General features: G+C 37.2%; 1 protein-coding gene across 1 annotated transcript in view; it reads left to right on the top strand.

Annotated features, from left to right (window-relative positions):
• TENM4 (teneurin transmembrane protein 4) overlaps positions 1 to 25,459 on the top strand; it is a 1,355,518-nt gene that overhangs the window by 642,972 nt on the left and 687,087 nt on the right. The gene's annotated exons all lie outside the window — the stretch shown is intronic.

Consider the following 25,459-nt stretch of genomic DNA (forward strand, 5'->3'; position numbering starts at 1 on the left):
CAGAACTGGTGAGATGTCACAGAGATTGGTACTCAATCCAACTCAAAAAGTAATGTGGAGAGGGGTTGTGAGATTTGACAGCAGCCAAGGGCATATGGCTGTTCAACAGGCAACAATACCTGGTCTTGTTTAGTCTAGAAAATAGAGTCAAACAGGCGAATCTAACACTGACCAACTGCATGGAACTGCATGGAGGGGAGTTTCAGAGATCTACCCAGACTCCTCCTCTAAATGCAAGATGGCAAAACAAAGTATAATGATATAACATCCATACACTGTGGCTTAACGAGTTCAGACCAGATATCAGTTTAAAAAAAAAAAAAAAAACTTGGGAGGTAGCACAGAACTGGAAGAAGTTAGCCACAGAGGCTGTGAAATGTCCATCCTTGGAGGGGTTTTAAGACTCTACTAGACAGTCACAGAATGTGCCACGCCTAGAAATAGAGACACTGTCAGGGTTTCCAGCAGGGATGTGAGCTCAGAAATCTCCTCCAGATAACCTTTCTATGAATCCAGTAGTTTATGAATCGGAGGTCATGTTTCTCCAGTGAATACAGTGATTCTCAGTGAAGAAATTGGTCAAGCCAATAATTCCTGTTAAGATGGAATTTTCTTGCTGTGAAATTAGACCCTTTACATTTTTAATGCATATAAATTATTTCATATCTTTAGGTCAGGAAATGAAAGCAAATCACAAAGCTTGGTTTAAATATTTGGAAATCCTACCTGTGAATATATTGGAACATAAACTACCTCAGCTAAGGTGCAAATTGGAAATGAGGAAATGGTAGAGTCTTAATTAAGGAAAGAGTAGAACAGTATATGGAGAACAGGATAGTAAGTTCATAAAAAAAAAATAGTGCACCTCTGACCTGTTCAGATTTCTTGAAAAAATTAATGAAACAGTACATAAAGGTGACTCAGTGGACATAACTTACTTTAATACTTCTTCATAAGGAACTCTCAGAGAAAATAAATCTCCACAGGGTAAAGAGCACAGTCTTGAAGTGGATTAGAAATCACTTAAGTGAAATAAAACAAAATAAATGGTTGTGAAATGAAGTATCCTTCTGTCTCAGTCATGCTGGATCAGTTTCATAGGCCTAGGTGATGAAAGGAATGGAACAAAAATGAGAATAAATATCAACATATGATACTAGACTATCCTGAGATGGAAAGAATCATATGGTACCCTCAGAAATATAAATGCATTTACATCTACACTGCAGTAGCCTCTGCTGTTGTTACCTTGCTGAGTTAGCATTTACACAATGCAGCAAACACCATGTTTTCTCCAAGTAGTTGTCCCCCACAAAAGAAGTGGCTTCATGGCAGTAGGTGAAATTTAGCACTAGCAAACATGGTCAACATTCATTGAGATGAAAATGAAATGCCAAAGCAGTTCTAATAAAATTAACTTTGAACTTGTCTTCAATTCTGCATTCTCCTCTGTTTTAATTTTCTCTGTTCTTGTCCCTTCTACATTCTTCTTCTTTAAGAGGTCAACAACTGAAAATTTCTCCCAGAGTTTTCTCTCTTCCTTGGCTTAATTTTTCAAAGTGCAGGTAGCTCCAGTGACTTCAACATGTAAGTCTTTCTTTCTGCTTTGTTGTCATTCATCATTCCTGAAGATCAAGCACTTCTTTCTTCTGTGATCTTTTGCTTTTTTATTTTTGTCATCCCATATGCAAAGACCTAAGTCACACTCAGTTTTGTTTGGATTTTTTTTTTTTTTTTTTCAGCCTTAAATGCAGCTTTATAACCTGCCTGGTTCTACAGCTATTGGCTTCCTGAACAAGTAGAGAAGCCACTTGCCAAGGAATTTTAAAATGTATTTGCTTTTCTTTCCTGATTATCATAGTTGCAAGACACATTCTCTGCATTTCTGCTTCTTTCATCTTTCCTCTTTTCCTTTATTATGTAAAGTTTCCAAGGTTCAGGTGAACTTTAGATAACTCTTAATGCAAATGAAGCAGCAACCCAATCTTTCTGCAGAGGTTAACTACTTTGAGAAGTCAATGGAAGCTAACACATACCTCTGAAAACTTCCATTTTCACTAGGCATCGCCCTCATTTCATTTTCTGGAGAGTTTTCCATTTGTGTGCTGGAGGTACATTGCTGTGAAAATCTTGTTGTAAATTTGTACCTGCACAAGCACGATAAAGACAAGAGAAAACCTGTGTTTACTCAGAGCTTTTGATTTTGACAGTGATGGTACACACAGCTCTTTCAACAGGGAAACGCACTGTCCTTCCAGAAAGACTAAAGGTGTAAACTTGCACTCCCAAGACCTCAGTTTGCATCCACAGAAAAATGCCCATGTTACATTATTAGGTGCTTTCCTCAATACCTAATTAACATGAATAAAATAACACTAAATTATCCCAGCTTTTGAAGAACATGATTTCAAGAGGACAGAAGGAAGTAAGGCACTTACCCTTAAATGTAGTATGGAAATGATAAATTTAAACCATCTACAAAGTAAGAGGAGTAATTTGGGATGACTCCTAAGTAAGGCTAAGACACAAAGAGAAGCTCAGATTTACCAATTAAAAAACTCTTGGAACTTCCTTCATGGAAGTTCCATCAAGATTAACTTATTTGTGTGCTCCTTCTTCCTTCATTTTTTTCTGATAAGAGTTTTAAACATCAATAAAAATATACTTTAAGTTATAGGGACAGTTTAAACTAAGTGAACCCAGCTGAAATTGGAAAGCAAATTTTACCTCTTATTCTAACTACCCATATAGGCATTTATACCTTTGTGCTGATAAAAAATAAATCCTTTTAGGTGGTAGATATTTATAATGATAGCCAAGATAGGACAGTCATAGGTAAAACTATAAAGTGTTTGTGGAATTCTTTTTTTACATATAAGCTTCTTTTCTCCTTGTTTTTTCCCCCCAAAAAAATAAAATACAAATGAAACATAGACGACATAGATCTCAGCTGAGGAACATTCAGTGTAGAGAGTTTCACTTTGTCACATGAATAGTCTTACAAGTATTTCAACATTCACAGGCTGAAGAGGAAAATTTTTATTTTACTTGTAGTATTGTTGCGACAAATCAGGAAGTTAAGAAGATTTTCTATTTGTTCACAATCAAGAAAAACTTGCTGAAAAAAATGAGCAACTCTTTGTAGCAAGGTACTGCTACCTGACACCTCTTTTCAGTGTAGGATGATAAAGCTGTTTCACAAGAGGCTCCCTGACTGACGTTTGAGTGGGTGCAATATAAAAAAAGCCTTGCTTTTATCTTATGGGTTGTGGTGTTGTGACAGACTTTGGATGTCTTCACCTCAGAAAGTATCTGAGAAGGGAGGCGACTTGTTATGCCTCTGGCCTCAAACTCAAGTCAAGATGCAATCCTGCTGTTCAGCACATCATTCCCACCACTTTCAGGCTAGATCTTCCATAGGATTTTGCTGCATAATTTTTATTTGAATTCTTAAGTCTCAGTGGGAAAAGATTTTTTAAAGATTCCTATGTCTATCTTTTGTTTTAATACTTACAAACTTGACTACTGCCTCTGGCAAGAGGCTTTGAAGTGCCAATGTTGTCATCTGAAGTGAAATTCTGGAATTCAATGAAATTTAGGAGCTATCTTGAGTTACTCAGAAGAACAGGCAGTTCTTCATTCACCTATTTGACTAAATATCTGAAGTTCAGGCAGCACAACAGTGTTCTTCAGCCACTGCCAACTGAAAGTACCAAGTTTTCCCATGATTCAGACACAAACCCAAGAAACTTTTAGTAGTAGCAGTCATTACTGTCACTGTTATTAGTACCAATAGTAGTAGGGTGAGATCAAGAAGAAGAGGTGTTTCTCATACTTTTAATTATATCTTAGGCAGTTCCTTTGCAAAATAAATTTTAGGACCTTCCAGTCCAAAAGCGAGCATTAATTTTAGGTAGGTTAGACTCAAAACTGAGTTTGGACGGATGTGGAAAGCAGGACACCTTCTCTCTATGCTGTTTATTCTGTACCACAGCACAATCAGGAATGCAATAAGTCAAATAAAAGAAGACAAGATGAAGCACAGCTTTGCGTCCCAAAGACAGGCAGTACTTGAGAATTGTCCATCCTGAGGTTCTGAGTCTACTCTCAGAATAGCTTGTACGTTTTACCTTCAGGAGTTACTGGATGAAATGCAGAATTTGTATATTTAGCATGTTGCTAAAAAAGTCTTTACCACAATCCAGAAACTAAAAATGCCCTTGCCTCAAGCTGTATCTCTCATATCTGTATGGCTCACAATCAGCTACAAAATCTTTTTTTAGACATAATGGAACATAGTAACTGGAGCCTGAAATCTCTAAGCCCCTCATCTGCCTGAAGGCCTGAAGTCAACTTTTCAAGATGGAGCGTGACCTTCACTCTCAATAGACCTTTATCTTTACGCAGCATCTTTCGTAGCAGTGGCAATTGTTCACCATGGTACTTACTGCAAAGGAAACACAGAAGAGAATATACCCCATACACGGAAAAGGGCCTTCACTCACATTGCCATTCCTCCCATTTTATGGAACAGAGCACAAACAGAGTGAACAACAGTGCTCAAATCAGTAAGGACATAACACCCACTGTTGTCACAATTCAAACAGCCACAGGACAATCTGTTTTAAATTAGCACAAGACAGATTTATGGTAAGTCTAAAATGCCGTGACTGACTTATGGAAACAGGCTCAAGCCAGCTTTAAGACAATCCAGGCTTCAGGGTAGCAGTGGCACCATGAAGCCTACTGTGAATAACTATCAGAGTTATCTTCAGCAGATTTCCTAGTCTGTGTTGTCGTGGGGGCCCAACTGCTACGTCTAGAAGGTAACTCAGCAAGTTAGTTCTAGCCTTTCTCAGCTAGTTAAAATATAATCTTTCTGTGTTACACTGCACATTATAAAACTAGGGATTCTCCCAGAAATCTTTAGCCAACTTGATCAGGAGAAAAATGAAAGAAACTTTTCCACCAGGTGGCAAGGTAGTGTCAGACATTGGGATGGTCTCAGCACTAGGCATTGATATTTTTAACACACATTTTCAATTTTAAGAAAATTTTTGTTGTGGTTTTGGACTGTGATATATACATTCAAATTGAAAATGGCTTCAAGAAGGATGTATTGACCCAAGCTGGTTATAACCTGGTGACTTTGACAACTGACTTGTGGATATAACAAGAAATTGTAATTATGAAGGCAAAAAGTCCACCGATTTAGTATCTGATCAAAATGTTCCTTTCATTACCCCTGTTTAACCCTTGTGTCTGATTCTTGCATTCTAGCCAGTGTAGAGTCTAGTTATTAAATGACAGCAAGAGGGCGGCTCTAAGATCTTGGGGACAACAGTGATGGTGTTTATGGATTGGAAATGGATGTTCTTTGACAGTAGCTTGGCATTACTCTGTAAAATGCACATATGAGAAATTAAGAGAGATTATAAATGACTGAATTACAATTGCCATATGAGTAAGGGTTTTGGCAACAGCAGGGGGGTGATGGGATAAAGATAACTTCTGGCAGCACTCCAGAGAAAGCTCTCTGCATGGAAACAGGCTGAAAAGCTGTGAGAGGAAAAAAAAATATAACCTCAAAGTCAAGGGCAAATCTTGGAATTTCCAGCCTTTAAAGCAAAATGAAGAATGACAATCACACAGCTAAAGACACGGGTAAGCTGTAACTCTTATTCCATATTGTGCCTTCTGGCTTTGAAGGATTCAGTAGGAAAAAGTTATGGTGTAGCCAAGAGATGACAGAGCTGAGACAGGCAGATAAATGGGAAACTAAAGGATAAAAAAGTCAAGGAAGACATAGAAAAGGCTGTCATCTAAGGAAAAATGATGGCCTATATAAGCCAACTGTGGCCAGAAGCCTATAATGTATTTTCATGGAGTTTTCAGGATATATTATCTGGAGCCTTCTCAAGAGTTCATTTAAATTCCAAACTTACATCTTAATAGTTCACATTTTTATGAAGGTTTAATTATGACAAAAATCTCAAAATCATTACATGTAATAGTTACCAAAATTCAGTTTGACACTTTTTTGGTTTTTTTTTTTTTTCCATATTTTACCTTATTTAGGGAAAAGGTTGACAGTAGGCCAAGATATTCCTTGCTCTAATCAGGTCCATTTTGCAGACCTATAGACACAGAATCATTCTACTCAAAATAAAGAAGGATAATTGTACATAACTATTACAAAGGAGTTTTATCTTCAAAAAGCTTTGTTGCAATGCTTTAATCTTTACAAACACTCCTAAAGAGAGAAACTGAGTTATAGACTGCTCAGAGTTTAGAAAAGTATTGGTGATGTATAGAAGATCAAAGTCTGTAATTCTGTGTCTTGATCTGAGATCAGTAGATAACACCTGGCTCATGCCATAGGAAATCCTATAAGGATGTGGAAATCATGTAGGTTGCTGGTTCTGAGCTAATAGAGGATGTGTTCTCAAAAGTCATCTAAATGTCTTACATGGGAGCTGATCATGATAGCCACATGTATAAAAACAAACCTGTAACAGAGAAACATTCCCAGGAGCTGCATTTCATCTGTCCTATGATACAACAGTAAAGCTGGGGCCTAAGTAAACTCTTAGAGTTCCCCAAACTCTTTCTGAGCATGCTTCAGGATTTATAATGCATCTGGGACTGCAGGCAGGCTGCATACAGCTATTCTCTTCTCAAATGTAGGCTGTTATGCTCTAGTTGGGGTCTGAACCAAGGATCACTCTTGGACATTTGATGTCCAACTCTGGCAACCTAATGACCATTAGGGTTTAGTAAATACTATAATATAAATTTTACATGTAAATATATATATATTCTATAATAATAGAACAGCTTTCCTCTCCTCTTGAAAGTACCTAGTTTCATCAGGAGCTACCACTGTGTACTTATGCACATCTATCCCTTTCCTAAACAAGTCTTCTTGCTTCCCTTAAAGAGAACACCTGAGAACAGCCACCCAGTTTTCCCATCTTGTTCTCCAAGGATTCTTCACCATCTCCATCACCCATCACAGTAAGAGCTCCCTGAAGACCACCATTCAGTATCCTTTGGCTTAACAAAGTGATGAACACATGTTCATCTATTTGTACATATGTGGCATGCTGATCCTTGTCTTCTTCTTCTGAAACAGGAAATATGTTCATGGTACTAGAGTGTACTCAAAATACCTTTTTATTTTTTTGCTATGAAATGACCCACCTTTGCAAACAATTACAAAAAAAAAAATAAAAAAAAAGATGACATTATGGTCTTGCATATTCCTTTAAGATGTGACTAAAAAATAGAACACAACCTGCAAAAATTCCACCTTCACAAAAACTCCCTCCAAATGAAGCTGCCAGAAGCTCCTGCATGGGAGTTCACACTTCTTTTCTGTCTCACACTTTCAGCTTCTCCAGTTCTTCTTTCATCCAGCCTTGTCATCCTTGGTAGACCTGGTTTCTCCTCTGTCACCTGGAGCAACCACTCTGCATTCTTCTGTCTCATAGATTTAGCAGGAGGCTTCAGATCTCTGTTTATGCCTCAGTTCCCTCTCTCCTGCTCCTCTGCTTATTTATGATCGAAGCGTGTGATTGTATTATTTACAGTAAGTCTGTAAAATGCTTATGGAAACATTTTCCTGGACAGAGTATCTGAACTATATAATTGCATTCTAAGCTCTTCTCAGATTCCTTGTGGGTGATGGGAATAAGCATAAATATACAATTTACCTTATCTTCTTATTTCCTTACCTTTGTAATCTTAGACAGGAAAAAAAGAAGACAAGTTTTATCTGACTGCAAAACCAAAGGTCACACACCTCCGAATATTAAACACGTTTTTGCAAGGAACATTTTTGTTGTATTCAACAAGACACTCAAACCTGGTACCCAAAGTTCATCATTTAATGGTACTATAATGATTTTTTGCCCCAGAGGACTGAGTCCAAAGCACTGAGATGAGTAGCAACATTTCTAAGTTAAACCTTATTGGAGAAATACTTCATTGTGGTTGTCAATAACAAGACAGGCTACAAATTTACTCTTGAATATAGCTGTGAACACCCTCATACATGTCATTTTATAATCAAAATATAAAGATAGCAATATTTAAAAAGATCATTATCTCCAGAGGAAAGTACCTACAGGGAAACAAAATGGAAGAGGAAATATCAGAAGGAAAATTGTAAGGAAATGATGAGCATGGGTCAATTAAATGAGAAGGAAGGACCAAAATGCTACTTCAAGTCATTACAAATAGCAGAGCCTGTGAAAGTATCTCTGTGGCATAAAGATTCCCTGTGCGGTGCAGGACAACAGATCATAATGCCTTGAATCTTGCTGGCAATACCCATTAGGGAGAGAATCCAGCATAAGTTGTCCATCTCATTTACTGCATCTGAGTGAGATCAAATTCTACAAGGAAATGAGGGGGAATGCTAGGAGCGCATGGTTGCAAATGTGCCACTGGACATGTAAAAGGCAGGTTCAATCTCTGCAAACACTACTCTGCTAATCTGTTAAAGTGACATTGGCACGTCAGCACATTAAAGCAGGCACAAAGAAGAACACTTTTTATCTTCATCTTTTTAAAAATTCAGTGGTCCTGGCACTGTCATTTCTTCCTGCAAATAAAAGCCCTCCCCAACTCATTTACTGTTCTTTGTGCAGTGAGGCAGAGAGAGTTGTTGGCCCTTGCAAATTATAAAACCAGCCTTACCAAAAATCCCTGTTGAGCTGCTGGTCAAAGTCTAATTCTTCCGTTTTCAAAAAAACTGTCAAGTTCAGCTGAGCCATTTCCTCTATAAAAATGAGTTATCTTGAAAAAGACTTCCCTTTTTGTCATTATTCTCATACATAAAGTTAGATTTGTTTATAAATGAGTTTCTGTGATGTATATTCTACCACAACTGTCTGTATTATTTCTAGATGCAATTATTAATGCAGAGAATAAAAAAAAGCAAGAGTTTATTTTTATATCACAGAAAGTTTCTTCAGGAAAAACACATAAACCTGTTCTTGCAAATTTAGCCATTTCTTATAAAGAAGCCATATTTCTAATGTAGCTGTTATCACTACCAAAATAAAAAAGATTTAAGTATTACTTATAATTTCCGGAGGTTGGTTTTACATTGAAAATATGAATATTCAGTGTCATCTACTTGGTTAGTAATAAAAATGGCATAATTGTAAGTAAATACTCTCTCCATTGTGGCCAGGAAAAATGAAAAACAAAATCAAAAAAAAACCAAAACCCCACAACCAACTAATATTCTTAAAAATGATTGCTGATTTGAACTGCTGATTTAAATGTAACTTGGTATTCAAGTTCAAGAAAAATCTTTCAGAATCCTGAATGATGTTTTTTTAATGTAAGAAATAATAATCAGACAATTCCAGGCTTTATAAAGCATGTGTCCTCGCTGTGGTCACTGAAATGAATTGCTATTAATAATAAATAAAAAAGGCCCATCAGCTTTCCAGCTTTACCTCTGTGTGAAAACAGTGTCTTTGTAGCTAGCCATCACACACAGAAAAATAAATGCAATCTCTCCCCAACCTCAAAAAATTCTGAAACAGTAAAAAAATACAATGATATCATGCATCATTGGTTACTGAATATAGTAAAAAAATAAAAAAAATCCATCTGTAATTTGTTATTGTTTGTCCCTCCCATATGCACATAGAGTATGTGATGGCTGAAGGTGACTTTAATCTCACTCTTGTTTGAAGGCATAGCCCTGTTGATAGCCTAAAATCCTTTTGAGACTGAGGAAAACAAAATACAGTGCTGAGGGTTGTTAATTCATATTTTGTTTAATGTTATTAGTCAAAGGCTAGAAAAAAAGGAAATTTGAATACTGTCATGACCCTTCTAAACAGAACACTATGCTAACAACCTTTCTTATTATAATGATGTAAGCTGGGCAGTCAAATTTTGGAGCACACTTTTCTTAATCTTTTTTTCCAATCATAGTGAAGAATTTTTTTTTTTACACAGATCCTTTTATATTATATAAAATTCCCATTTAACATCACTCTGGTCCAAGTTTCCCTGTCCCAAAAAAGGTCATTTTGCAGGAACTTTGTCTAAGTGATTTGCCTATCTGTCATTGCAGAACTGAGTCCTAAAATAACAAATAAAAATGAGCAAATGGAGTACAGACTGAAGGAGACATTAAAAAATAGGTTGTGATACCTACTGTACTTACAGCTATGTGAAAATAATTTTACACAAGTCCTTTTCTACAAGTATCATCATGGAAATATCGTAAATTTCTACAAACACCTGAATTAATAAAGCTTCATACATCAAATGGTTGGATATTTTGATCTTATCATCAGTGTTGGTGAAGAAACTCAGGTTCCAGAAGTGAAGGAAGCTGACTAATAATGAGTTGGAGTAACAGTCCTAAGCTACCAGCCCAAAATCTTTCCTCAAAGCACAAGATCAAATAACCTAATAGCACATGGTACATTATGATACCTTTCCAGAGCTGTCAACATATCCCATTTTTGCAGACTGGACTTTTAGCTCCAGTCGCTGTTGAGCGTATTTGCCATGAGGGCATCTGTCACTCTAAAGTCCCCCTGATGCCTCAGTCGTGACAAGATACTAGATTGGTGTTAATCATGAGGCAAAGGCAGCAACTGAGGGAAAAGGGGAGGCCACATCAATCATATGCATAGATAACCTGCTGAATACAAATGGATGCAAAACCGCTCTTAAACTCTCCCCCATGCACTATATGCAGTAAAAAAAAGTTCTCTACCCATCTACCTGTAATGATCAGACCAAAACACCTCTTTTCTGTGGTGCATTCAGTGCCTTCTGTAAGTCTTTCCATACATTTGGATTAAGATGGACTCGTGTTATGCTTTGGTGATATATTATTCTGCAGAAATATTTCAATAAAATAAAAGCTGACAGTAATAGAAATTCTGGTCTTCACTGACAAGCACCTGCAACACATCAAAAGGAGATAAAACATGAAATCAGCATGCACCTCAAATGCTTAGGAAGATATGCAAATGTCAGAGAAGCTACAATCAGAGCCATTGCAAAATCACAAGCAGCAGGATGAAAGAACAGGGTTTGTAATATAGTCATCATGCAATGATTTTCTTCCTGCTGCAAAGCTTGCTAATTACAAATCTATCAATTATGATGCTTGAAAAGCCCTACCTCCTACTCAATGAACATTTTCAGAGGCCAAATGCCACTCTTATCTCCTAGAAGGATAAAGAAAACATTTGTTGTAGTTTGCAAGTTGAGTACCACTCACCTTTTTTGGTATCCTGATAGGGTAAGGGGGAAATGATAGGACAATAGGTAATGTCTTCAAACTGAAAGAGGGCAGGTTTAGAATAGATAGTACAAGGAAATTCTTTTCTGTGAAGGTAGTGAGGCACTGGCACAGGTTACCCAAAGAAGTTGTGGATGCCCCACCCCTGGAAGAGGTCAAGGCCAGGTTGGATGGGGCTCTGAGAAACCTGGTTTGGTGGAAAGTGACCCTGTCAGGGGTCACTGGCACTAGGTGATCTTTAAAGATCCTTTAATGCCAGCCAAACTCAAACCATTCTATGGTTCTGTGATAGGGAAAGGGTGTTCCTTCAATACAGGATTTTGACCTGAGTCTACTCTTTGCACTCCCATGAGCTCTCTATACAGATTTAATCTAGTTTCATAATCTCTCTGGGAGAGCTCCTGAGCCTGGAGAGATTAATGGCAGCCTCACTGCTTCAGTTCCCAGGCTGAGGTATGGAGATGGTGCACAAGGGTATTGTAAAATGAAATTTGGGCTACACATATACCTTAATTAACAGATGCAGAACTCCACTGCAGAAATTGCTGCATTTAGTCTTAAGTGAAAATCTTCTTGTATATGTTGCACAGCTCATAAAGTGTTTTGGGGCTTGGGAAATAAAAGTTTGCATAAATCAATGTATTTTTATTGTGTGATACAGCCAAAATTACATACTTGCACTCAAAGTCTGGAATAAGGGAAACATTTTGTAGGGTCCTTTCTTAATTCTTTTATAAAGACAGTGCTTGTTTTCTTGTAGTATTTGATATATGGGATGCTTTGACAAAACAGATCACTATTTTATTGCCCTTTGTTGAGAACCCCATCATCATTTGAGCATCCTTAGATCTAGCAAGCAGATGTGCACTTCCCATGAGCTGAGCATGGAGGTTTGACAGATTTTAGTAAACATCCATTCAGTATGTGCATGGGAACCTTTCTGATGGATGGATGAAGAAAATGGGTAATGCTCATTCAAAAGGGACAGGAAATAGCAGTTCTGTAAAGCACTGTTGAGACTCCTTGATTATTCCTCCAGCAAGCACACAGTTTACAGCAGGATTTCACTAATGATTCTCTGTCTAATTATTGTCTGTGGTAAAATAATTTTGTTTATTTGTAACACAGAGGTCAGGAAGAATTCTCTATATGTACAGTCCTTCTGAGTCAACTTTGTATTAAAGAGGAAAAGGAAGTACTTTAAAATATCTATTTAAGTAACTCAGTGTCAGCCACTTTGCATTCAGGTGTTTACTGCCGAACAATTTTTCCCTTGACTTAACTTTACCTGTGCTCTAGAATAGACCTGCAAAAGGGCTTATTGAATATGTCTTGGATTTTTTATTGTTTCCTTTTAAAATTACTTCAACTTGGCCAACCAGCATTAGATTTTGCTGAGGTATAGCAAACGTAAATTCTCTCACTTCCTCTGAGAAGCCCTCCCCAGTGTTTTTGCATGTGTTTTTGTGTGCGTAAGTAACACGGAGGAAAAAAGCCAAAACTGTAGTTTCTCCTTCACATACACAACACCCTTCTCCTCAGCTGTCCTCTGCTTTTGACATATTGCTGGGACAATTCCAAGGAGGCTTGTTTTCTTGTTTTAAATTTAAGTAGGATTTTCAGCCAAAGATTTTACAGCACTTACATGTAAGGTGTGTAAGAGGATGGTGTCTCATTTCTTGAATAACAAAAAACCCAAGGTGAAATGCACTAAAGTACACTTCCACAAGAAAATGTGGTAAGTCAGAGATGGAAGATGGGGATAGCAGAGCATATTTCCTCTACTAACTGTGATTAGGACTAGAAGAAATGTCATTTCTGACAGGGGAAGATCGATTTCAATCCTTTGATTTTTATCATTGCAGGCTTGGGAGGAAGAGGGCTAATTACCTTCCCAAATTAATAAAAACCTAGTAACTGAGGCATACCTTGTCATGTGATGCAAGTATATTTCTCATTTATTAACTTCTGAAGTCCTTGGCAGCTCTTTCTTAGACTTCAGTCAGATCAGGCACTTGCTGTCAATGAGAGGATTTACAATTAATGTCTAGTGTGGATAAAGTAGGACACCCATAATTACTCCGTCTTGTTACAAGTCATTTGCTGTTTTAACCTTTTGATTCAAGGGTGCTGAGGAATGCAGACTGGTCCACAAAAATCAATCCTGACTTAGAATTTCATAATCCATTTCTACTGTGAGACGGATTTGTCTGAAATGATTCTGTTTCAAAGAAAAACTAATATTACCCTTTCTTGCACACTTAATTTTGCTTTTGTCTAAAGCAAGAGAAATATATATTTTTTGGGCTTGGGTTGCTGTTTTGGGTCTTTTCCTGTAAACTACTTTTCACAGAAAGGAAAAGAGGCTGAGTACTGAAAACATCATGCCCTGCTGTATACCTGACCAAAGCATAATAGAAACCATTCAGTTTGCATCACATATCCTGTGAAGAAGAAAGGCATTTTGTGGGGGCATGCAACTACAGGATAAGATGTCAAACACAACTTCCTGTAAAAATTACTAGCCAGCAGAACCTTAATGCCTACACCAGAAGTTAAATCAACCCCAAACAAGTTTCCTAGCAAGAAACACCATTGTTTTCCCACTCTGAATCCTGTTAATGGATCCTCAATATTCTGACTGGATACAGAATTTTCAACCTACTTATCACATGAAAGCCAAAAGGAAAAATAGATCCTTTTGCATGACCAAAGTAAAATCTCATTTAGTTTCTCCTAATTATAATACTTTGGACAACAGCCTGTCGTTCTGATTGGGAATGGCGATAAAGAACGACACTGACTTTCAAGGGAGTCACAACGGGAGAATCTCTCTAGTTTATTGCTCTAGGCTTGTCTTATAGACAGATAGTGGAAAGTACAGAAAGGAAACTTCTACTATTGGTTAGTAAAGTGCTACATCACCATCATTGGTCAGTGGGGTTCACCACCCCCCTGACTCCCTCCTGCAAGGAACACAAGAGGACAGACAAACAGCACCTGGCAGTTGTTTTCTGTCTCTGAGGATTGTTTTGAAATCCTCCTATGAAGTTCTCAGGCTAGCTTTTCAGGCAGGGCTGAGAGGCCATGGGCCTGCAGTTTCTGCAGCTCCCTGCAGCCTGTTCCAAAGCTAGCATCCATAACAGCCATACTCAAGAACTAATTTTTCTTCTGGGATAAATTGGTATCTAGTCAGCAAATGTAGAATTTAACTGCTTTGTTCTTTTTATATGTAAAACTATACTTGGAAAGTCATCAACTAATTTTTGTCTGTTTGGGTTGACATGATCTCTGTGCCAAAAGTTATATTTGCATTCCAATTTGGCTTCATCTTGTCTATCAGAAAATTGATATAGATGATATAGATGATACAGCTATAGATATAGATATAGATATAGATATAGATGATATAGATTATATATATATGTGTGTGTGTGTGTGTGTGTGTGTGTGTGTTTCTATTTTAAACACATTTGTGTGTGTTTAACTCAGTGCTGACTAGTTTTCTCTAGTGTGTAGAGATCCCCACCACACACACAATTCATGGATGAAATACTTTTAAATGTGGATTTCACTAATAGCTGTCTAATCTCACCATGTCAGCATTAAAACACTCCATTGCTTTTAGCTGTGTCCATGTAATCAGCAATCCTATTTATTTTTACTTCCTGTTAAAGGTAATTGATAAACTTCTTCAAATATGGAAATTCTGGGTTGTATCAATTGGAAGAGAACCTGGATTTGGCTCAAACACACTCATATAAACCCAGGAAAAACAGTTTTAAGTGATGTCCTTTGTTCTTTGGTAGCATACAATAAACACAAAACCCCTCTACTTACCACTTCAAAATTTTGTGGTCTATCTTTAAAATTTTAGTAATATTTTAGCTACCATCAGCTCTCTGTATCTCATTGTTTTCATAACTATTTCTATGAAATCAGGCTTTTATAATTTAATTATTTATTTATATCAAAATCATGAGAGACTTTTATCTTTATCTTCTCTAAAGAGATTACAAAAACCCAAACATAAATAGAAGTAAAACAAAGCAGTTGCAGGATTTTGGAACTGAACTTTATTCATTATCAGTAGTATTTATGTCCTTTCGAAAAAAGAAATCTCTCTGAGAATTCATATCAAATGTTTATAGTGTTTCTTAGTTGCTTATCAATTCTTTAGTCATTCTTTATTCCAAAACCCAAAACCCCAACACTGGAAAAGCATGCCTGTTTTGTTGGGTGTTTTAAATACTATTCTCACTTGCATTTTCCCTCCCAATAGTCAGCCTTTTTGAGTGATTTGGTGAAGAACTGACTGCTGAAGGGGTGGCTGGTGTCACTGTAGAAAACTATTGAGTAATTTGAGACTCACAGCAAAAATAGAAGAGTTTGATTAGCCTGGGTAGTTGTGTAGGGTTTTTCATTTAAAGTGTTTTGGTTTGCTTTTTAGTCTCAAACAGATCATTTGCAGCATTCTTTGGCAAAACATGCTGTTTCAAAGACACAATGCTGAGAATAATGGTTTCAATGAAATGTAAGCTCAACTGACGACCACATTTCAGATATAATTACAAACTGATATCTCAGCTGCACTTCTTCTGAAAGCTGACAAATCTTTTTAATTTCATGAAATCCAGGTCAGCCTATGAAAATACAGCCAGAATGCAGAATTCTACATGGATTTGACATGAAGCCAGACAAAACAAAGGATTTGACAAGCTTTCTTATTTTCTATTTCAAAACTAAAACAAAACAGAGGGGAAGGATCACCCACTCATGCAGAATAAAACCCTGAAAAATATTCAATGTACTCCTCAAACCAAAAATTTCTGAGCTGTCTAAAACCAATCCCCTGGAGATGATTGATTCCATGTAATGAAGCCAAATAGTGAGCAAAAATGATCAACTGACAAAAAAAATCTCTACTATGCACTTAAGGCAGCATTTTCAAACTTTAATGTGTTTTGTCAGGTAGTTACAATGCCTTCATTAACAAGTAGAATTACACAATTCCTACTAAATAAATTCATTAGTAGGGGTAGTCAGCACCTACAGGATACAGATTTCCCAATTTCAGACTTCCAATTACATATGAAAACTTACTCTAGACTCATAAAGTCTCATGCTGTCACTGGAAAGGCAAGATGCTGACACACAGATCACAGAACAGTTGAGGTCAATAGGGAACACTAGAGGTTCTTTTGTCCAGTTCTTTTGTTCATGAAATGAAACATACCTGGGGTGTTGTGGTAGTCTTTCAGAAATATAAACAAATACTTTTTTTTAATATACTATATAATTAATATATATATTAATATATATACATATTAATATATATTAATATATATATAATAACTTTTAAATAAAAATTTTTGATTACTAGCTTTTGTAGCTTCCTCCCTTTAACTTGTAATTCATAGCATCTATCATGAAGAATTATAAAATTTACAATATGCAGCATGGAATTTTTTCCTGCCAATCTGAAGTAGGTTTGCCTGGTCATATTTTAATAAAATAAATGATAGCACACTGAAATCAGGTGTAGACCTAGGCATTTGCTGCAGCTAATAGACTCCCTTTGCAGATGATTGACTCCCTTGTTTTCCCTTTTGAGGGCAGTCAAAGGACATCACAGGAGAGGAGACAAGGAGAAAAAAGCAAATAATATGTTCCCTTTCAGCATTTTAGTGCCCTTTGTATATTTTTTAAAAGATGGCTCATGTACATATACTGTAATATATATACATATTGAGAGGCTGGCCCATGAATAGCAGCAGTGAATTACATTTTGTGTATTCCAGATACATGAGACAGGGAGAGAGATTCATTGATTGAGTCTCTGTATTTTAAGTGTTACTATATTTACTAGATAACAAATTAGAGATTTGTTAGACAGCAGGCTAAGTAGCTGTCTGTGAACCATGTATTTATTATGCATGGCTCTTCCAGAGTCATTAGAAGTTGAAAAGAAAGAATCACTAGGATGTGAAGGGGAATTCAACTTGGAGCTGCTTGGGGACCGCAGTGATGTGTCTAAGTAACAGTCAGAGTTAATAATAGTCCCCAAGTAACAATCCTGAGGCTTAAATATGAACTTTTCAGAGATGTTTGCAAACACTAGTATTACTGTACAAATGGATAGACCACAGCATAGAGAGTCTTAACAAAGTTCCCATTGGTATCTTCTACATCAGTGCTATTGGAAACAGAGAACAGAGTAAATCTCATTTCCATTCCTTTTACTCACCTGCTAGGTAATACATTATATCCACTGTGTTCTGAGTGGAGTGTAATGGTGTCTAGACACAAAGCTGTAGACCACTTCATTTCCTTGCCTTTCCATTTTGATATAAAAGGTACTTTCATTTCCTGTCTTGAGCAATTTTGGGGTCCTGCTCACTTTGGTGATGCTCAGCTCCAAAGATGGCAGCTAGTGACACACGAAAAACAATGCTGCTGTTAAAGCTAGGAAGAAATAGGAAAGGATATTGTGAGTCCTAAAGTTCAAGCAATTCAAGCAAAATAACAGGTCACAGTGAACAGAAGAACATATTAGTCATGCTTTACTCTAGCTTGTTTTTCCTAACCAGAAGTCATCTGATTTAGTGGATCACTTGGGGGCTAGATCATCTGATATTATCACTGACTGAAAGTTTTATATGGACAGATCTAAGTGCTGACCTTGTCCTACTTATCAATGAAGTCATTGCATTTAGAAGGAGCCAGATCAAATACTAGCACTTTATTGTTCTTATCTTATAAGGAATAATAAATATAAGAAAAACTAGAAAATTGTTCTAGTTCCTTTCATTGTTCTCTGTCCCTAATTGTTCTCTGTCTCTAATTGTAATTTAAAAAGCTTGATTGCTTACCAAATTAGGACTGCTTCTATCAGATTAGGCAAAAGGTCCCTGCTTTCTCACCATCCTGGCTGTGAGAATGGGTGCACCCCTGACCCTGGAGTAGATGCCTGAGAAAGGGTACAGGAAAGCAAACTGATACTCTTTGTAAGACACTGCCAGGCTCCAGCTCTCCATGGGAGATTTTATTTCCCTCTGGATGACTTTGTAGGATCTGAAAGCTAAAATTGCTGGTTCAAGTGTAAAATGGGGATTTTGAAGTTAAAGGCAAATCTATCTGGAATCTCTATAGGAGACTCTGCAATACTGTTGCTGCAGTACAAACAGCAAACTTCTATTGAAATCAATTTAATTTATGTATGACTCTGAAGGCAGGATATGCCCTTGCAAAATTTCTTATCAATATATATAGATATAGGTGTTTTCCCAGAAAAACAACTTTATTTCTCTGCCATCATAGAAGCATAGAATCATTTAATTTGGAAAAGACCTCTAAAATCATCAAGTCAAATTGCTAATTTTGTAACCATGGTGAACCGTGGGAATCTACACATCTTTTTAAGAACTCCAGGGATGGTGACTCCACTACTTCCCTGGGCAGCTTCTTCTAATGTTTCTGATATAAATCATTTGCCTTCTAGGCCACCTGGGCACACTGGTGGCTCATGTTCAGCAGTTTTCAAAGAGCACTCCCAAGACCTTTTTTACCAGGCAGCTCTCCAGCCACTGGTCCCCCAGCATGTAACAATATCTGCATTTGTTGTGACCCAGGTGCAGGACCCAGCTCTCATACATATTGATTCTCATACAATTGGCCTTGACCCATGGATAGAACCTGTCCAGATCCCTCTGCAGAGATTTCCTGCCCTGCAGCAGATCCACACTGCCACCCAACATGGTGTCATCTGCAAACTGACTGAGAGTGACTTCATTTCTCTCATCCACATCGTTGACAAAGATATTAACAGCACTGGACCAAGTACTGAGCCCTGAGGAACCCTGGGGACTGGCTGTTAACTGTATTCATCTCCATTCACCACCATTCTCAGGAGCTGACCATCCAGCCATTTTGTTACCCAGTGATGAGTGCATCTTTCCAAGCTCTGAGCAGGCAGTTTTTCTGTGAGAATGCTGTGGGAATGGTGTCAGGGGCTTTAGTAAACATCCAGATAGACAATAACCACAGCCTTTCCCTCATCTTCTGTGTGGGTATTGTGGTTTAATCCCAGCCAGTCACCAAGTCCAACTCAACTGCTTGCTCACTCTCACCAGTGGGACTGGGGAGAGAACTAGGAGGGTAAAAGCTGGAGAAATCAAGAGTTCATAAACGCAGTTTAATAGGGAAAGCAAAAGCTGTGTACACAAACAAAGCAAAACAAGGAATTAATTCACTGCTTCCCATGGGCAGGGGGGTGCTCAGCCATCTCCAGGAGAGCAGGGCCCCATCAGGAGAAAAGAGCCCCGTCATAGTTAACAGTGACTTTGGAAGGCAAACATTTTCAATCCAAATATTCCAACTTCCTTCTCCTTCCCCTCACTTTATACACTGAAAATTATTTCATTTGAAGTGAAATATACCTTTGGTCAGTTTGGGTCACCTGTCCCACTTGTGTCTTCTCCCAATCTCCCATGCACCTCCAGTCTCCTTGCCTGTATGGCAGAATGAAAAGCAGCAAAGGCTTTGGCTCTGTACAAGCCCCACTCAGCAACAACAAAAGCATCTCTATATTATCAACTCTGTGTTCAGCACAAATCCAAACATAACCTCATGCCTGTCACTATGAAGAAAATTAGCCCTAGCCCAGCCAAAAACCAGAACGTCCCACCTCTTATTCCATACCATGTACATCATGCCCAGGTCCCACACTATTCAATATAACTTCATTAACCATTACCCACATTCCCATTCTTTGATTTAATGCACAGATATTATTCCCTTATTCTATGGACTACCCCTGGAAAATGTCCATGAAATGTCCAAAAATAATCTGTTGAATTGGTTTATGCTTTTCTGGAATACTGTTATATTAAAAAACCTTTTCAGTTGCATCTGTGGGATTAATAAACTCTGGTGTTTGCAAAGATCATGGTCTCATCACAGGTGATAAAATACATAGAATTTTCTAGTATGCATATATTGCATTTAGCTCAAGGTAGAGAGGACATTTTTAAAATAAAACTTAAAGAATTGCTTCAGCCCTCAATGAAATGTGCTTTTAGGGGTGAAATACAACAGCTGTTTAACATCAAAAAGAAATATCATTGAATAATTTAGTTCAAAAATTTGAGAAGAAAGGAATATTTATTCAAGGGAAACTCCAGATGGAAGTGGGAAGGCAGATTGTCATTCTGAGACAGTGTTACAATTTTAACCAAAAAAAAACCCAGTAATTCCTGCAATATCTTTACTTTCACAATGTTCTGTAAAATACTGAATAACAACAAGGCTTTGCCCATTAAAAACATCAGTATAACTCTGCCACTATAAGACTAAGCATTATTGTCTCCTTTTAACAAGACTCAGAAGACTGCCACAATTTATATCAGAGGACATGGGGATATCAGATTAAATACAATGGATCAGATCATGAATCTGTTTAAGGCAATTTTTTTCTGCATGATTAGCTAGTATCAGATGTTTTCATAACTAATACTAAACATTAAAAGTATCAGCAATTTATTATCTGCAAACATGGAATAAACTATTAACTGAATTTAATCCTAATTCTCACAAGTTAGTTATTGACTTAAATTTGGTATATATCAGTTTTCTAGGTAAATCTCTCAAATGGCAGTGTTAATAGCAAAATATTACAGGAATACAAATTTTATGGCCATTGAGCATATTATAGATAATCTCTTTTTTTTTCTTATATATATTACTGATGACCTTGTAGATATGTGCAACATGGGCTGAAGAGAACTTCAGTAGGCAATTTCCTTGCATGCAGAATATGATCCTAGGAGGGTATGCTTCAGTTTGATAAGTCTAAAATGAACCTTTGTGTCTTTGTGAGCTATTGTGTCTGAAATTTGAATTTAAACATGCTCTGGAAAGTTTTATTATATATTGAGTGATCAGTTAATGAGACTAGTTTTAGACCACTAAGAGCTTCAGCTGGTCATATCCAATTTTGCTGTTCTGACAGGAAAGTGCATCTTTTAAATTCCCAAACTTGTAGTAACAAAGTCAATCACCAGAAAGTTATTTAAATAGAAGACTTAAAAGCCTCGAGGCATAGAAATTTATTGTACCTAATGGATACTTACAAGAGATGACAGAGGCAAAGGAGCTGTAAATCAAACAAAGAAAATTTTAGAAAAAAAGGAGATGTAAATTTTCTCAAGTATGGACCAAAGAAATCCCCAGAAAATTTTAAAGAACTTTAAGTATATCTGGATAAGGAAAAGGAAGTGGAGAGGGAAAGAAGTTCAAAGTCCAGGAAAGATGAAACGAAAATGGAAATGTAGCCTGTCTATTTGGAAAAGTGCACTTAATGATGTATTATAGAAATTCTTGTGCTATTTTGAAATCCTGACTTTGAAATATGACTTTTGTAACTGGTCCTTACAAAAATGCACTTAAGATATTTTCTGTTATCCAGTGTTGCACCTCAATAAAATGAATTGATTTGGGATCCTCTGAGTTCCTTGAGCTCCTCCTTTCTTTAACATTGTTTTGAGGTATGCTGGGCTTTTTTGTCCTTCCACTTCAACCTGTTACATGTGCCGTTTGGAACTTCTGAGGGACTTTGTAAGATCAGGGTCTTACTCTCTGCAAGATCCAAGTTGATACTAAAGCATGTTTTCAGGAGAAAATAAATAAATAATCATCAGTAAGAAAGTAAATCATCGGTAAATAATAAAAGCAAATTTAGATATTGAGGACAGCTAGCATGCAATGTTAAGTGCTAATATGACCACTTATTTTCTGCTACATTAGCAGAGAGGGTAACTTGTGACACACACTGTTCTGACATGATACAACAGTTCCTGGAAGGTACTTCATGCCCCAAAGAGTTTACAGTCCAAGGTAAGCAGCTACCAGTGAACACAACAGCTGGGGAAGCAGAAGGCAGTAGTGAAATCATAATCAGTGAGATAAACTGATGAGTCATAGCTCATCAGCTCATAATCCAAAATATAAGATATTATCTAACACTGTCACTATGAGACAATTCATCATGTATGTTCTGCATAGTCTTGCAAATATGGACAGCTGTGGGCTGTGGGAATTTTCATCTACTCCTATTGTTGAGTGAAATTTTAGCAATCAAACAAAAAGCAGAAAAACAAAACCCAAAAAATATCTTAAATGCTCTCTTAAGACATGGCAGTGATAAGAGGAGCCCATGGTGGTTGGAGCCCAGACCCATTTTTCTTTAAAGGACTGAAATTATCACTTGGCTTTATTATCAGAACAGAGCATGGCACACTCTTATCAAGTATTTGTAAAAAGTGATCTGATACGTTCTACACTCTTTTGAAGCTTCTAAGAGCTCCTCCCAGACAGATCACACCAGTTGCATGTGGATTACTGCTAACAATTTATAAAATGTGAAAAATATCCATACACCAGTGAAGGTATTCTAGCTTCATGGATATCTAGGAAATATTAAAAAAAAAATAAAATCCTTTCTATAGGGAACCTAATAGAGCTGCCAAGGAGGTGTATCCTGTACCACAAACTCCTAAACTGCCAAATACATGTATCATAGAACTATAGAATGGTTTGAGCTGGAAGGAACCTTAAATACCATCTAGTTCCAACCTCCTGCCATGAGCAGGGACACCCAGACACCCAGAGGTTGGCAAAGCTGTGAAGAAGGGCCCAGAGGTACTGCTCAGGAAGGTGCTGAACAGCAGTGAATTGCTGGTCAGAGGTGATGAGATGTCACTGACAATGGTCCAATTCCCCAGAATTTTTGTGATATGATAACTGCAGGAGCCTGAACTGAAACAGTCTAGAAATATGCTAACTGACAGAAATATACAAAATTTTTAGGCTGTAAACATTGGCTGCTAAGAATCACTTGCTACAGTAAATGCAATTCAAAAGGTTTTGTTTTTCTAAATTGAGTTTTCTGGCATCTAAGTCAGCTATTGACTATGAAAATGTGCTTCAGAAGTGAAAAGGATGCGTCATCTGCAATGTAAATATGAAATATTTTCAAAGGATTTAAAAAAGAGTGTGAGCATACTTAAATAAACCTCATAAAGAAGAAGCTGAACAGTCAGTATTGCATGGTTTTTTTCACTGGGATAAGAGATTGGATTATAAATGGAACAAAACCACTTAGAAACTGCTACAAGACACTGAGTTAATTTTCTAAGGAAAAGAGGTGACTCAGTTCAGAATGAAGCATATGGAGGTTATTTGTGATAATAGAATAATGTGCACAAGAATCCATAATGCTGAGAGCTGGAAATCATGGAGAATGTAGAGAAAAACAAGAATTTTGCATGGAGTAAATGCTGACCAGCACAGATTAAAAAAAGTCAGATATCTTGGAAAATGGAACAAGCTGTGATAGATTTTGCCACTTTCAAAAGTTTCAAGCCATCATTTCACCATCATTATGTTTGGCTGTGGATTGCACAGTGTTAAGGTACTGCCCTGTAAGAGGGCAGAGACAGCTGTGACACAATTTGGATCAACTACCAGAAATTAAATGGCATATTTAAAACTTTTAAGACAGATGCTAATACAGAAGCTGTTCTGTTGATAGAAGCATTCTGAAATCTTGAGTAGAAGAACTACAGATATTAGAAAGCTCAACAGGCTAAATGTGAGGTAATGCTTGTACTCTTTTAAGGAATGTCTCAACTGTACATGTAAATAAAAATAGAAAATAGAAAAATGTAATAGGACTAGTATAGAGCAAAATCATTTTTGGGTTGAAAGTGCATCTTATTGATGTCCTTGGTAAACCTACATTCATTGATGAGAATTGAGAAGAGTCTTAAAAGGTGCATTGCTAGGAATAGATAGGCTGTTAGCATGATACTCATAGCTGTAACATCTTCATGCTGTGTGGAGAGCTTAACTAAAAGGGAGAGTTAAAAGGGGAGATTGATAGGCTTGTTTGCAGTAAGAATTGCAGGACAAAGCTGAAAAGCTGCACCTGTTATTTTAGAGGGAGGGAGAGAATCCTGTGCCTCACTAAAGGAATTAAATTAATATTAAAAATACTACCTGCATCTCAGGTGTTATGTTTAGGAGAACTCTTGGTGGTTCCTCTTAGTAAAGAAGATTCCATGTCTGCATAATTTCAAGAATCTCTATGGGACACATGCATACACCAAGATGACATTTGTGTTTTCTAAGGTTCTCAAGGTACTTTTCTGTATGACATTTGATCTTCTGAAAGATTGCACTTTATCACCCAGGGCTCCAAAGAGCTTTGGTATGAGTCAGGCACAAGAACAGAAAACACAGGCAACATTTTCTCATATATTTATGGTCACCACTTCTACGACCGCCCTACAAACAAAGAGGAAACACACAGTCCTTGAAGTACATTATAAAAGACATTCAAAGATAAATAATCCGAAAGCTTTTGGTCAGCAGTCTAGTGTGTTTATCTATTCATTGCACTGAATACCACCTTAGATTTTGACAAGAGTCCAAAATTAATGATACATCAGCCTTGAGGTACAGACATGATACAAAACTAAGCTGTCTATGAATACCTCCAAAGATAATCTTCTCAGGATGAAGAGCCCATTTCCTTTATAACAGAAAGTCTTAAAACATGCGTGTCAATACCAAGAAATGAAAAAGGAGTCATTGACCTTATTTTATGGGAGTAAATATGCTCTCAAGTCTTGCTAAACAGGCTGGAAACACAGGCTGTGTTATAATAAAGACCCTGACAGAGCAGAGGAAAGTGATAATGAGAAGAAAAGGTATCCTAAATTTGCTTACAGAAGAAAATAGGAATTCTCAACCAACTATCCCAAGCAATTGAACCCAGAAGTTCCCACAGCAAAGCACAAGACTGAAGTGTAATTCTGCTAGATGTGATGGACTTGACAAAGTTACACCTCCCAGCAAGATAAGTCAGCAGGTACCATTCTCTGCAGTATGACCTGCAGGTCATGTTCTGTTGAAGAAATCCTGTCACTGCACGGCTTCATCCTCTCAGTTTGTCCATCCTGCAGCAGGTTAGAAGCTGCTGGAGGTCTGCATCGATTCACTGTGCATTGAGATAGAAAGAGTTAGGATCCAGAAACTCTGTTTTGAACTGACTTAGATATTTGGTGGAAAGCTGGAGGAGAGAGACTGGATGAAACTATATTTTGTTGC

This window comes from Cyanistes caeruleus, chromosome 3 (genome assembly GCF_971803275.1).
Source record: "Cyanistes caeruleus chromosome 3, bCyaCae1.hap1.1, whole genome shotgun sequence".
Classification (NCBI taxonomy): domain Eukaryota; kingdom Metazoa; phylum Chordata; class Aves; order Passeriformes; family Paridae; genus Cyanistes; species Cyanistes caeruleus.